This window comes from Physeter macrocephalus, chromosome 6 (genome assembly GCF_002837175.3).
Source record: "Physeter macrocephalus isolate SW-GA chromosome 6, ASM283717v5, whole genome shotgun sequence".
In the NCBI taxonomy this organism is placed as follows: Eukaryota; Metazoa; Chordata; class Mammalia; order Artiodactyla; family Physeteridae; genus Physeter; species Physeter macrocephalus.
The window spans coordinates 39304658-39320297 of NC_041219.1; the positions used below are offsets into that span (position 1 = coordinate 39304658).

Below are 15640 nucleotides of genomic sequence, written 5' to 3' on the forward strand. Positions count from 1 at the left end.
ATCACTTCTGGATTTTTTTCTTTTTTTTTGAGATGGGGAGAAATTTAGGCAAAATTTTCAAGGTGATGGTAGAGAGAGGACTTGCAGTATTAATATAACTTTGTTTGATAGCTGAAGACAGGAAGGAAGAATTATTGGCCATAGGACTGTAACCACCTTAAAGACTGGGACTAGGCCTTGTTCACCACTTCCCAGTAACTAGACAATGCCTGACATATAGTAGCAGTTCAAAAAATATTTATCTAATGACTAACCAAATAAATAAATTAATGAAAGCAGGAGAAAGGGACTTTTAAAGACTTGATTCAATAGTCAATGGAGAAGTAAGAAATGTGAGAGGGAAAGAATGTCTACTGTACTAGGTACTTTACATATACTATATTCCCAACAACTTTATAAGGTATCTCATTAAAAATGAATCTAAAACTCAAGGACATCTTCCAAAGTAACTCAGCTAAGCAATCAAGTAAAAAATTTTTTAATTTTGATGTGTCTGACTCTAAACCCACACTCTTTGCACTATATAATGTTACTTTCCTGAAGGATATATAATAATCTAAAATGTTTTAGGAAAATTAGGCTGGCAGCTTTAAGGACATAAAGATGACTAAAATACAGCTTTTGCCTTCAAGATGGGGGATGAGCATGTGTGTCAATTAAGACAGAATATGTTAGGTTACACTGAGGTTAACAAACAACTCTCAAAGCTCAGTGTCTTAAAATAACTAAAGTTTATTTCTCACTCATGCTATGTATCTACTGCAGATCAGGCAAGGCATTTCTGCTCACATTTAATTGGTTAAAGCAGGTTACATGGGCAAGCCAAACTTCAAGAAGGCAGAAGCATAAATTTCCTGCAGGTGAATAATGGTGAACAATAATAACATCTACCATAATATTCAAACCAACATTGATATATATGTCTTCATATTTCTTAATGAAGGGTATATTATGGCAGCACAGAAGAAATTAAACTGTGTGTGGGGGCAGGGGAAAGGACACAGGAGAAGGCATGAGGAAGAAAACACTTGAGCAGAGTTTGGAATCAATAGGTGTTGATCATGAGGATCAGGTAGGAAAGATAAATCAACGCAGAGAAAACAGTATCCTTAAATTAAGAAACTCATAAGAACTGTGTGTGTTTGGGTTGCGGGGAGGGAGGAATTGGGAGAATGACTACAAGTAACATACTTTCTAAGTCTAAACTGTATTTCCCCCCAATACAAATGTTAACATTTTAAAAAATATTCAAAATCAATGTCAAAAGAAACCTACTAACTTCCGTTGCTGACAGTACATTGGATTAAGATACCCTAATGGAAATAACTAACAAAAAGTTAACAAAAAACAACAAAAGAAAACTTTTAAACATAATTCACTGGACTGCCCCAAAAGTAAGGAATCATAAGAGGTTAAGCAGAGTGCTAAGGTCAGCTTTAGCCTTGAGGATTTCTACAGAGCCCTGGAAAGCTTAAACATAATCCAGGTTGAGGAGGACAGGAGATAAAGCCCCAAAGCCCATCCAACTGAGGAAACTAATAATAGACCCTCAATATAAAACCTGGGCTTTAAAGAGCTCCATCCACAGTTCAAATGTAAATAAGACATAAATCTTAATAGGATAGGAAGGAAACTTGCCTGTCTCTACTCAGTCTGGGCTGAAAGAAAATAAAATCTCCCATTCCTGAATGGAAAGGTTAAACATAGTAATTTCAGAGTGGAGAAAACCGGCAAACAGTACTGCAACCACATATCGGAGCAAACATCATCAGTGATAAGTCAGTCATGTATCATGTACATCTTGGTACGATATGATGAGAAGAACACTTCACCTTTGTGATATTTTCCAAAAAACCCATAACCCCACTCTAAAGATGAGAAAAACATCAGACAAAACTAAATTGAGGACTATTCTACAAGATACATGACCAGAACTCTAAATCAAAAAGGTCATAAAAAACAAGGGAAGCCTGAGGAACTGTCACAGGACAGAGGAGACTAAGGACACATGACTAAATGCAATGTGGTAATTTGGGTGAAATCCTGGAACAGAAAAAGAACATTAGTGGAAATCTGAATACAGTCTGGAATTTAGCTAGTGCCATGATTTCTTAGTTTTGACAAAAATACGGTGGTAATGTAAGATGTTAATATTTGGGGAAACTGGGTATAGAGTAATCAGGAACTAACTCTCTGTATTATATTTGCACATTTTCTATAAATCTAAAATTATTTACTTTATTAAAAAATTCTTGTGCATCCCCCCCCATGCATAATATCAATGCAAATTCATGGAATTTAAATGGTACCAAACGTCTCAAGCATATCATTGCATTTAACGGGGTCCCAGGTTGGTTGTGATCTGAGATAATTGTTAAAAGAAATTATAAATCCTCTCTGGATTCTCAACTTCAACCCATGCTTCAATTTCTCCAGAAAAAGTTCCACCAAAAATCAATCAATCAATCATAAAATACACAAGGAAACAAGAACTTAATCTGAGTTGCAGAATAAGAGACCTGAAAATTACTGAGAATTTTCCAGAACCACTGAAAGATATTAATTCAAGAAGCTCATGAATCTCAAGCAGGGTAAGAAAGAGAGGAACATGGGGATACAGTTGGGAGGTGGGATGGAGAGGAGGGGAAATAAAAACAGAAATAAAGAACAGATAAAAATAAGCAGATACAGAGAAGGAGAGATGAGACAGAGAAAGGATCCACATCTAGATACACCATATTGAAACTACACAAAACCAAAGACAAAGACGTAAGATATAAAGCATTCATAGAACATTATATCCAATAAGTAGAGAACATTTATTCAAGTATACACGGAATACTCATGAAAATTGACACTATACTAGGTCATAATACTATTCAACAGATTTAAAGGAATTGGTATCTATCATACATTATGAAATTAAAAAACACTTCTCCAGGGCTTCCCTGGTGGCGCAGTGGTTGGGAGTCCGCCTGCCGATGCGGGGGACGCGGCTTCGGGCCCCGGTCCGGGAGGATCCCATGTGCCACGGAGCGGCTGGGCCAGTGGGCCATGGCCGCTGGGCCTGTGCGTCCGGAGCTTGTGCTCCGCAGCGGGACAGGCCACAGCAGTGAGAGGCCCGCGTACCACAAAACAAAAAAACAAAAAAAAACACTTCTCCAAACAATTTATCAGACAAAGAACATCACAATGGATTTTAGTAAATACCTAAAACTGAATGATAATGAAAAAAAAATCTAAAATGTGCAGAATGAAAAACAAAAAAAAAGAGGTATTAGAAGAAAATATATAGGCTTAAATCCTTACATTAGAAAAAAAGACTTGAAATTGAGTTAGGAAAACAGCAGAATAAATCTTTAAAAAAATATAAAGAAGGAAATGATCTCTTTCCAGCCAGCACTGAGCAATAGGCATATCTCGGAACAACTGGCACAAGCGCCACAAGACTAGGAACGAGAGAAAGACCTACCACAAGAAGCAGAAGTATGAGCTGGGAATCCCCGCTGCCAACACTAAGATTGACCCTGCCTCATACACACATTCCACATGCAGGGAGGCAACAAGAAGTTGCTGGGCCGTGGGGAACTTGAGGCTGGACATGGGGAACTTCCCCTGAGGCTTGGAGTGTTGTACGTGCAAAACGAGGCTTATTATTGTTTACAGTGCCTCCAACAATGAACTGGTCAGTACCAAGACCCTGGTGAAGAACTGCATCGTGCTCATTGACAGCACCCTATTCTGACAGTGGTAGGAGTCCCACTATGCACTGTCCTGGGGCTGCAAGAAGGGAGCCAAGGTGACTTCCGAGGAGGAAGGGATTTTAAACAAAAAAACGATAAAAGAAAATTCAGAAGAAATATGATGAAAGGAAAAAGAATGCCAAAATCATCAGTCTTCTGGAGGAGCAGTTCCAGCAGGGCAAGCCTCCTTGCATGCATTGTTTCAAAACCAGGCCAGTGTGGCCAAGCAGATGGCTATGTGCTAGAATGCAAGGAGCTGGAGTTCTAGCTGAGGAAAATCAAGGCCGGGAAAGGCAAACAAATCCTCCTCCCTCCTATCTTAGCTCAAGTAATAAAGGTGTTTATTGTTCTATTGTTCACCAATTGTTCTCTATGTTCTAAAGAAGAAAAAGAAAGAAGGAAATGATCAAGAGCAGGAATCAGTGAAAAAAGAACACAAATACATAATAGAAACGACAAAGCCAAAATTTATTACTTGAAGAAACAATACTGTAAAACTGACAAGGTAAATTAAGGGAAAAATTGAGAGCAGACAAAATAAGCAATATTAAGAATAAAAAAGGGAATATAATCTCAGATATTGCAGGGATTAAATGGCAAATAAGGCAGTATGAACAATTTTATGCAAATAAATTTGAAAACTTTGATAAAATGGATAAATTCCTTACCAAAACTGACTCAAGAAGAAATTTAAAACTTACCAAAACTGATTCAAGAGCAAATAAAGAACATGAACAGTCTCACAGCTACTAAAGAAACTGAATTCGTGGTTAAAAATCTTATATGGAAAACACAAGAGCCAGTCAGCTGTACAGATGAATTCTACCAAACATTCATGAAATAGTTTTAATTTTACAGAGGATTCTAACCTCATACAGAGGACAGACAAAAAAGGAACACTCCTTAACTCACTTTATGAGGTGAGATTTACCTTGATACCAAAATCAGACAAGGACAGTACAAAAGGAAAATTACAAACTAATCTCACTCACAAGCATACCATATTAGCAAGCCAAATACAATACATTAAAAAATATACATCATGATCAAGTTGGGCTTATCCACAGAAAGTTGATTAGTTTAATGTTTAAAAACTGGTTAGTGTAGTTTTTCTCATTTTTCTCATGTAGTTACTCTCATTCATAGAATAAAAAAATTTCACATGACCAACTGAACAGATGCAGAAAGAGTAGCTATTAAAATTCAATTTCCTTTTAGCCTCAACAAACCAGGACTAGAAGGTAACCTCCTTAATGTGAAAAAGGGCATTCACAAAAAGTACAGAAAACATCATATTTAATGGTAAAATGTTGAAATTACTTCTTTTAGGATTGGGAAGAAGACAAGGATGCCTGCCACGGCTTCTATTCAACCTGGTACTAGTAGTACTAACAAGTGTAGTAATGAGGAGATCAAGAGATAAAGGGTATAAGGATGGGAAAAGAAGAAACAGAAACATGATTATTTACAGATGATATGGGTATTGACACTATCAACATATAAAAAAAGGAATACACAGAAAATTATTAAAATTAATAATAGAGTTTAAAACGGCCAAGATCACTCAATCTCTGGAATCGATTTACACTAATACAGTCTATGTAACTTAAGCCTCTCTGATCTCAAAAATCACACAAAGCTATGTATAATCTAGAACTCTTACTCCTTGCCTAATTTTAGAAACCACAGCATTGTGACTCTACCAGGTTAGGCCAAAATCAAGTATAAGATGTACTTCTAGGCTTTAAAGGATTTACACATAACTAAATAAAATGTCTAACATGTTCAAAAGCATGCTTTCCCATATCTATGTGTAATGCTTTTCAGTAATCTAACAGTTCTATTTGAAATTTCTCTCCTTCAGAAAAAGACTAGTTACATGTCAATTATATCTCAATAAAGCTGGGGAAAAAAGAATAAAATAAGATCTCTATTTTCATCTGTGAAAAATAAGATTGGTGGTTACCAGAGAGGATGGAAGCGCAAAATAAGTAAAGGAGGTTAACTGTACGGTGACTGTTTAGTGGTAAGCATGCTGCAGTGTACACATAAATTAAATTATAATTTACACATGAAACTTATAAACCAATGTCACCTCAATAATAATAAAAAAAGATAGGAATCCTTTGAAAGGTTTTGAGCAGAGACTGGGACATGACATGACTTAACTTTTAAAATAATCACTTGGACTGCTGGGTAGAAAATGAGTATCAGGCAAAGGGCAGAAATAGGAAGACCACTTAGGAGGCTACTATACTGCTCTAGAGGAGAGATGATGGTGGCATGAGTAACAGTGGTAATAGAGAAAATGATAAGAGCAGTTGGTATCTGGGTAGGAATTCAAGAGGTAATATAGCACAGGAAGTGGGATTGTTAAATCTGGAGTCCAAGGTAGAAGTGTGTGGGTGGGAGATATAAAATTGGAATTCATCAGTACATATATGGTAGTTATTAGACTAGGTTAAGGAAAAGAAGAACTGATGGAAGAAAGGACCTTCGCTTTGAATGAACAGAAGGAATGATGGGACAGAAAGAAGGCTGGAGAGAGAGAAGGCATAAGAAAAGAAAGGATGGAATGAGGTCTGGATATACAGAAGCAGAGGATAGATATGTGTACTCCTAGAAGGAAATATGGAAAGAATGACTGATGGAAGGAAGGGAGGGAGGGGGGATAAAGATGCAATAACACATGAGAGAAGTAAGGACACATGATAGAAAGAAGGAAGAGTATATGGGACATATACTCTTCTATGTCTTATATGGGACAGAGAAGCAAAGACTGATGGGACAGAGAAGTAAGAATGAACAAAGAAGGATAGAGTAGGGGGTAAAATGGTAAAGGGTAAAAAAAAAAAAAAAGGCAGAGAAGAAGATAACATGGAAATCAAACTGAAATTTTAGAATCTTAAGTCTGATGCAATTCTCAATAACAGAAAGGGGTCAATTTTACTTAATTATTAATAAGTGAGTTATGAACCAGTCATGGACCTCAAACACATCCCATTAATTTCATAGTTGAAAATAAGAAACGTCTCATCTTTACAGATGTTATATAACTACATACAGAACTTGTTCTATGCTTAGAGAAACATAAATGAAACTAAATGAACCTGAAGTACTATCCTATCACTTCTTATTTGGTAAACAGACTCATTTAGATTCACATTAACTTTTACTCTCTTTAGAGATATTTGAGAATTAATTATTAGTAATCTAATAAAATGTAGAGTCACATATTCTGAGGTACATTCTTTCATTCATAAACCAACATCTGGGCATCTAAATAGGACACACAAAAATAAATCCAGGGCTTCCCTGGTGGTGCAATGGTTGAGAATCCGCCTGCCAGTGAAGGGGACACGGGTTCGAGCCCTAGTCTGGGAAGATCCCACATGCCGCGGAGCAACTGGGCCCGTGAGCCACAACTGCTGGGCCTGCGCTCTGGAGCCTGCGAGCCACAACTACTGAACCTGTGAACCACAACTGCTGAAGCCCACACGCCTGGAGCCTGTGCTCCGCAGCAGGAGAGGCCACTGCAATGAGAGGCCCGTGCACTGCAACGAACAGTGGCCCCCGCTCGCTGCAACTAGAGAGAGCCCGCGCACAGCAACGAAGACCCCAACCCAGCCAAAAGTAAAAATAAATAATAAATAAATACATCCAGAATTCCAGTCCTTGGAGCCTCCAAGTTTAATGGGAATAAGATGTGCAAATTTATTATTCTAGTAATATATTGTATTATTGAAGTCCCTATTGTTAAAGGACATGTAAAAGGAAGGCAATTATGCTGAGGAAGAGCTCTAAAATTTTACAGGTATGACTGATCTGGATCTTTAGTATCTATCACAGCACTTTGTGATAACAATTTAAGTCAGTCTTTACTTGAAATATATTTTAACTTCTGAGGTTAATTTACACGTATAAGGCTATGTAATTTATGCCTCCCTAATCCCCAAATCACAAAGTACTTGAAATCTAAGACTTTTACCATCCCATGTGTAATTTTAGAAACGATTACATTGTAACACTATGAGGATAGGCCAAAAATCATATTTAAAATCTACTTCTAGGCTTTAGAGGATTAAAATAGAACTAAATAAAATCTGTTCAACACAGGTACAAAAGCAAATGACAGAGTTACACATATTGGTTTTCTGATATTCCTACCAGAAAATTCTCTTCTAATAATGTTAACTTTCCTCTAGATATGTCAAGTTTTTCAGAGGTTTTCATGGTGGTAGGACTATGAAAAAAGAAGAAGAAAAAAAGAGTGCCAGGACACAAAAAAAGGCTATAAAAGATTAAACAAGTGTCCAGATCTTGGTTTCTAAATATCCTTCTCCAATTAGAAGAACCAGGATTCCACAGAGCAGTGGCTGATTTCAGGGCAGAGCAAGAAAAATACAAGATGAGCTGGAGCATCTCATGGTGCCAGAAAGTAAGGAAGTGCTCAAGAGAAATAAGATGGGTGCATGTCTAAAAATACGATGGATGTCAAAGCTGGACCAATTTAAACAAAATAAACGGTAACAGTAATAGATTATAACCCAAAGAATAAAACAAATACAAACCCACACTTTTATAAATAAATTATTGAATAAATAAATGGGGGGAGAAGGATTAAGTCTTCATTACAGAAGAATTCCAACTAATATAGAAGGAATGAAAAAAATCATGATTGGAATAGCACATAATAATTGCTTCAAGCAAGATCCACTGATGAATACTAAAATTAATATCTGAAAATATCAGGAGAAAAAGAATATTTATCAAAATATTTATTAATTACAAAGGAAAAAAATAGTAATTTTACAGTGGAGAAACCCGGAAGACACTATTTTAACCACATGATCAAAGGTAATATCATCAGTAATAAGACACACTGATACCATGTCTCCCCTGATACGACAAGGCCATATCACTTCTGTGGTATTTTTCAAAAATGCAAAACCTTGATCTAATCATGAGAAAACATCAGATAAGTCCAAATTGAGAGAGATCCTACAAAATGCCTGACTAGTACTTTTAAAAGTCTTAAGGTCTTGAAAGATAAGGAAAGACTGAGATATTGTTACCGGCCAGAAGAAATTAAGGAGACATGATGACTAAATGCAATAGGGAGTTCTAGACTGGACTCTGGGACAGAAAAAATACTAGTGGAAAAATCAGTGAAATTCAAATAAAGTCTGCATTGTACCAATGCTAATTTCTTACTTTTGATAATTGTATTATGATTATATAAGGTATTAACGTTAAGAGATGCTGGGTGAAGGGTATAAGGTAACTCTCTGTATTATTATTATTATTATTATTATTTTTTTTTTTTTTTTGGCTGTGTTGGGTCTCCATTGCTGCATGCGGGCTTTCTCTAGTTGCAGCGAGCAGGGTTTACTCTTCATTCAGTGCACGGGCTTCTCATGGTGGTGGCTTCTCTTGTTGTGGAGCACAGGCTCTATGTGCGTGGGCTTCAGTGGTTGTGGCACGTGGGCTCAGTAGTTGTGGTTCGTGGGCTCAGTAGCTGTGGCTCACAGGCTCTAGAGTGCAGGCTCAGTAGTTCTGGTGCACGGGCTTAGTTACTCCACGGCATGTGGGATCTTCCCTGACCAGGGATCGAACCCGTGTCCCCTGCATTGGCAGGCGGATTCTTAACCACTGCACCACCAGGGAAGCCCTCTCTCTGTATTATTTTTGCAACTCTTCTGTAAGCCTAAACTTATTTCAAGATAAAACAAAAAAACAGAAGAATCAGAGCATTGTACCTTGAAATAAACAGGTCTGGGAAGTTTTTCTTACATAAATATTACTTTCACATCACTTCCGGTAGTAACCACTTGAATAGTTCCATCCATGAATTTATTCATTTAACAAATAAACACTTGAGTGTCTACTAGGTGCCAGGAATATATTACAGAAAAAAAGTAGGAAGTGCCAAGTATGGGGGAAGGGGATTGCTGTTTTATGGGCTGATTGAGAAGATTTCATTAATAAGGTGATACTTAGCAGAGTTCTGAAGTGAGGTAAGCCAAGTGGATATTTGGGAAAAGGAACAGTAAGTGCGACAGCCTAGAGATTCAATAGCATGTCTGAAGAACAGCAAGATGGCCAGTATGGTTGCAGCTCAGGGAGGGACAGGAAGAAGGCAAAAAATAAGACGAGGTGAGCAAATTATTCAGGGTCTCCTTGGCCATTGTAAGGGCTTTCTTTGGCTTTTATGTCGAGGGAAATGGAAAGGGACTTGGAAAGGTAAGAGAGCAAGAGTGACATGAAGGTTTTACAGGGTAATTCTGACTATCATATGAAGAACTGGGCTAGGAGAAGGAATACAGAGATCAATTAAGAAATTGCAGCAGTTATCCAGGTAAGAGATAATGATGGCTTAGGTCAGGCTGTAATCAACAAAGGGAAGGAGAAGTGACTGGATTCTGGATATATTTTTAAGGTATAACCTATAGCAGCAGTCCCCAATCTTTATGGCACCAGGGACCAGTTTCGTGGAAGGCAATTTTTCCCCGGGGGTTGGTGGGGGATGATTCAGGCGGTAACGCGAGCGATGGGGAGCGGCATGCTCGCTCGCCACTCACCTCCTGCTGTACTGCCCAGTTCCTAACAGGCCACGGACCCGTACTGGTCTGCGGACTGGGAGTTGGGGACCACCCATCTATAGGATCACCTGACAAATGTGAGGTGTGAGAGAAAGAGAGCAGTCAAGGTTGATTCCAAATTCAGAGCACATGATAGGATACAATTTCTATTTACTGAAATGGGAAAATATAGGACAAAGAGCTTTGGGGATTTTGTTTTATTCTGTTTGTTTCAAGAGGTTTTAATTTCAATTTTGTTTGTTTCAGTTTTAATTTTTGTTCATATTTATTATTTCCTTCCTTTCACTTTCTTGCAGTTTAGTTTTTCTGATTTTTTTTTCAACTTCTTGGGAAAGAATGCTTATGTTTCAGATTTTTCAGTCTTTCTTCTTTTCAACTTGATGCTTTTAGGGCCATAAATGTCTTTAGCTGTATTCCACAAATTTTGGCATGCCATTGTCATTTAGTTCAAAATATTTAAAAATTTCCACTGTGATTTCTTCTTTATTATTTATAAGAATATTGCTTAACTATCAGTATTTGGGGCTTTTCTAATTATCTTTTTGTTATTAATTCTGAGCTTATTTCATTGTGATTAGAGAACATATTCTCTGTTACTTCAATGCTGTGAAATATGAGACTTGCTTTATGACCCAGGATACAATTAATTTTGTTAATCTTTCAATGTGCCCTTGAAAAGAATATGTACACTGTAGGTGTTGGATAAAATGCTCTACATATGTGAATTAAGTCAAAGTTGTTAATCATATTGTTCCAATCCTTTATAACACTACTGATATTTGGTCTGCTTATTCCATTAGTTACTGAAAGAAGTGTATTAATATTTCTCTGTGACTTTGAATTTGTCTGTTTCTCCTTTTAGTTCTATCAGCTTTGGCTTTCTGTATTTTGAGGCTATACTTTACACATACAAATTTAGAATTTGGAGGACTGTCCATTTTAATGACTGTGAAACATCCCTCTTTATTTCTAACAATTATGCTTCTTGCTTTAAACTTTACTTTATCTGATATTACTAAAGCGATACCAGCTTTCTGTTAGCCTTTGCATCATATATCTTTTCTCATGCTTTTACTTCAGCCCATCTTAACCCCCATATTTAAGTTGTTTTAAAAATGTATTTAACGAAATTTTATAAACCAGTGACAAAAATATTAACACAATGGAAAAACGGACACGGGAGCTGAACAGGCACTTCCCCAAAGAGAGTATCCAATGACTACTAACCACATGAAAAAATGCTCAACTTCTTTGGTAGTCACGAAGTGAAAATTAAAGCTATAATGAAATAACACTTCACATCTATCAGAATGACTGAAAATAAAAAGACTAACAATAACAAGTGTTGACAACAACATAGGTAATCTCAGACTCCCATGCACTGCTGGTGGGAATGTGAATGATATAACCACTTGGAAAAACTGGCAGTGTCTGCTAACAGTGAAGAAATGCCCACTTTATGACCCAGCAATGCCACTCCTATGTATATATACCCCCAAAATGTGTGGACATGTTTAATGGGAGACATATACAAAAATGTTCACAGTAGCTTTATTCATAATGATCATTCTGGAGAAGAGTGGATGAGTCACGATATTCATAAAAGGAACTTGATGGAATTCAACAACTAATCTATAATAAAAACAGTGATAAAAAAATAGTTGGATACTTCATACCTATCTTTCACCACTGTTTTTTTTAATGGACAGCAGGCTTTTATTGAAAGTTTAGGGTAGTGGTAGGAAATGACACTACAAGACAGGTAACAATTAAAGTTGAATATTAGACATCTCCACCCTAAAGCACTAGTGCTATTCCCTACCCCAACTTTCTCACTGGCCATGACCCTCTGCTGGCCCCCAAATCTATCTTATTCTTGGGACTCCTCATCCTCCTCAGCTTCTCCCTATACATGTGTCTTCTTGTCAGGTCTTGGGTCACTCAACCCTTCTCTCCAGAGTTATCCAGCATCATACTTAGTGGGAAAACACTAGTGGAGTTTCCACTATAGTTGAGGACAAAATAAGGATGTCTGGCATCATAGTCTGATTTTCCAAAATCAGACCCTGAGACAAGAACTTGAAAATGGGAAATTTACTTGACGGTCATCTCAGGGAGCACAGTGAGGAGACAGGGAAGAGAAAGTCAGGAAACTGTGCTTTACTAAGTAGAATAGACTGCAGTCCTTTGTCCTTCAGAGCTCTGCCCTTGGAGGGGTCTTTGCATTTCCATGAGAAATGGTCCTTGTTGGCAGCTGATTGGCTTTCTCACTCTGTTCCTACTCAAAGAAAGTTGGGCCCCCAGAAGTCTCTGTGTAATTAGAGCCATCTCAGTTCACACTGTGGTGCTTCCACCAGTAGAACTCTCTTTAAAACAATGAACTTCCTATGAGTCTGACTTTAGTCCTCTCCATTCAAGAGAGGTCACACCCTCGATTCTTCTCTAGACAGGCCTCTCTCCAATTTGGGCAGGATGTTAAAGTTCTATGGGACAACAGCCTTAAGATTTTTCAGCTCTTTAGTCTAGCTGGGAGGATCTACTAGCCACTGACTGGAATCATTCTGAAATCTCTCTTTTTAAAAATTAAAGTATAGTTGTTTTACAATACTATATTAGTTTTAGGTATATAGCAAAGTGAGTCAGATATATTTTTTTCTAGATTATTTTCCATTTAGGTTATTACAAGATATTGAACATAATCCCATGTGCTGTATAGTAAATCCTTGTTGCTTATCTAGTTTATATATAGTAGTCTGTATCTGTTACCCTCATACTCCTAATTTATCCCTCCCCCCTCCTTTTTCCCTTTGGTAACCGTAAATTTGTTTTCTATGTCTGTGAGTCTGTTTCTGTTTTGTATTCATTTGTATTATTTTTTAGATCCCACATATGATACCATATAATATTTGTCTTTCTCTGTCTGAATTACTTCACTAAGTATGATACTCTCTAGGTCCAAATGACAACACTTCATTCTTTTTTTATGACTGAGTAAATATTCCATTGTATGTGTGTGTGTGTGTGTGTGTGTGTGTGTGTGTATACATATACATACGTATGTATACGTATATCACATTTTCTTAAACCAGTCGTCTGTTAATGGGCACTTCAGTTGTTTCCATGTCTTGGCTATTGTAAACCATGTTGCTATGAACACTGGGGTGCACATATATTTTCGAATTAGAGTTTTTGTCTTTTCTGGATATATGTCCAGGAGTGGGATTGTTGGATTATATGGTAGCTCTATTTTTAGCTTTTTAAGTAACCTCCATACTGTTGTCCATAGTGGCTGCACCAATTTGCATTCCCACCGACAGTGTAGGAGGGTTCCCTTTTCTCCACGCCTTCTCCAGTATTTATTACTTGTAGAGATTTTGAAGATAGCCATTCTGCCCTCTGTGAGGTAACACCTCACTGTGATTTTGATTTACATTTCTCTAATAATTAGTGATGTTGAGCATCTTTTCATGTGCCTGTTGGTCATCTGTATTTCTTCTTCGGAACAATTTCTATTCAGGTCTTCTACCCACTTTCTGATTACATTGTTTGTTTTTTCAATATTGAGTTGTATCAGCTATTTGTATATTTTGAATATTAACCCCTTGTCAGTCACATCATTTGCAAATATTTCCTCCCAGTCCATAGTTTGTCTTCTCATTTTGTTGATGGATTCCTGTGTGGTGCAAAAGCTTTTACGTTTGATTCGCCCCATGTGTTTTTTTGTTTGTTTTATTTCTTTTGTCTTGGGAGACTGATCTAAGAAAATACTGTTATGATTTATGTCAGAGACTGTTTTGCCTATATTCTCTTCTAGGAGTTTTATGGTGTCATATCATATAGTTAGGTCTTTAAGCCATTTTCAGCTTATTTTTGTATATGGTGTGAGGAAGTGTTCTAATTTCATTGATTTACATGCAGCTGTCTGGCCTTCCCAACACCACTTACTGAAGAGACTGTCTTGTCTCCATTGTATATTCTTGCCTCCTTTGTCATAGATTAATTGACTATAGGTGTGGGGGTTTATTTCTGGGCTCTCTATTCTGTTTTTTTTGTTTTGTTTTGTTTTGTTTTTTGCGGTACGTGGGCCTCTCACTGTTGTGGCCTCTCCCGTTGCGGAGCACAGGCTCTGGACGCGCAGACTCAGCGGCCATGGCTCATGGGCCCAGCCACTCCGCAGCTTGTGGGATCCTCCCAGACCGGGGCACAAACCCGCGTCCCCTGCATTGGCAGGCGGACTCCCAACCACTGCACCACCAGGGAAGCCCAGGGCTCTCTATTCTGTCCCATTGATCCATATATCTGTTTTTGTGCCAAAACCAGGCTGTTTTGATTACTGTCGCTTTGTAGTATAGTCTGAAGTCTGGGAGGGTTATGCCTCCAGATTTGCTCTTTTTCCTCAGGATTGCTTTGGCAATTCTAGGTCATTTGTGGTTCCATAAAAATTCTAGGATCATTTGTTCTAGTTCTGTGAAAAATGTCATGGGTATTTGATAGGGATTGCATTAAATCCATAGATTGCCGTAAATCCATAGTATGGCCGTTTTAACAGTATTAATCCTTTCAAGAGCATGGGATATCTTTCCATTTTTTTGAATCATCTTCAATTTCCTTTATCAATATTTTATTGTTTTCAGCATATAGGTCTTTCACCTCCTTGGTTAGGTTTACTCCTAGGTATTTTATTTTTTTAATGTTATTTTAAACAGGATTCTTTTTACATTCTTTTTCTGATATTTCATTGTTAGTGTAAAAAATACAATGGATTTCTATTTCTATTCCTATTAATATTATATATTGCTATCTTGCTGAGTTCATTTTTTAGTTCTAATAGTTTTTGTGTGGAGACTTTAGGGTTCTCCATATAGAATATCATGCCATCTGCAAATACTGACAGTTTTACCTCTTCCCTTCCAATGTGGATATCTGTTATATCTTTTTCTTGTTTGACTACTGTGGCTAGGACTTCCAATACTACGTGGAATAAAAGTGGTGAGGGTGGGCATCCTCGTCTTATTCCTGAATTCAGTGGGAAGTCTTTCAGTTTTCCACCATTGAGAATTACGTTAGCTGTGGATGTGTCATAAATGTCTTTTATTATGTTGAGATATGTTCCCTCTATACCCACTTTGGTGAGAATTTCTATCATAAATGGACATTGAACTTGGTCAAATGCTTTTTCTGCACCTATTAAGATGCTCATGTGGTTTTTGTGTTTCCTTTTGTTAATGTGGTGTATCACATTGATTGATTTGGGTATGCTGTGCCATCCTTGTGACTCTGGAATGAATCCAACTT

General features: G+C 37.3%; 1 protein-coding gene and 1 pseudogene across 5 annotated transcripts in view; one reads left to right on the forward strand and one right to left on the reverse strand.

Annotated features, from left to right (window-relative positions):
• The window catches only part of CRY1 (cryptochrome circadian regulator 1), a 93918-nt gene that overhangs the window by 39328 nt on the left and 38950 nt on the right, over window positions 1–15640 (reverse strand). The gene's annotated exons all lie outside the window — the stretch shown is intronic.
• Window positions 2269–5126, forward strand: LOC102996144 (40S ribosomal protein S8-like; annotated as a pseudogene).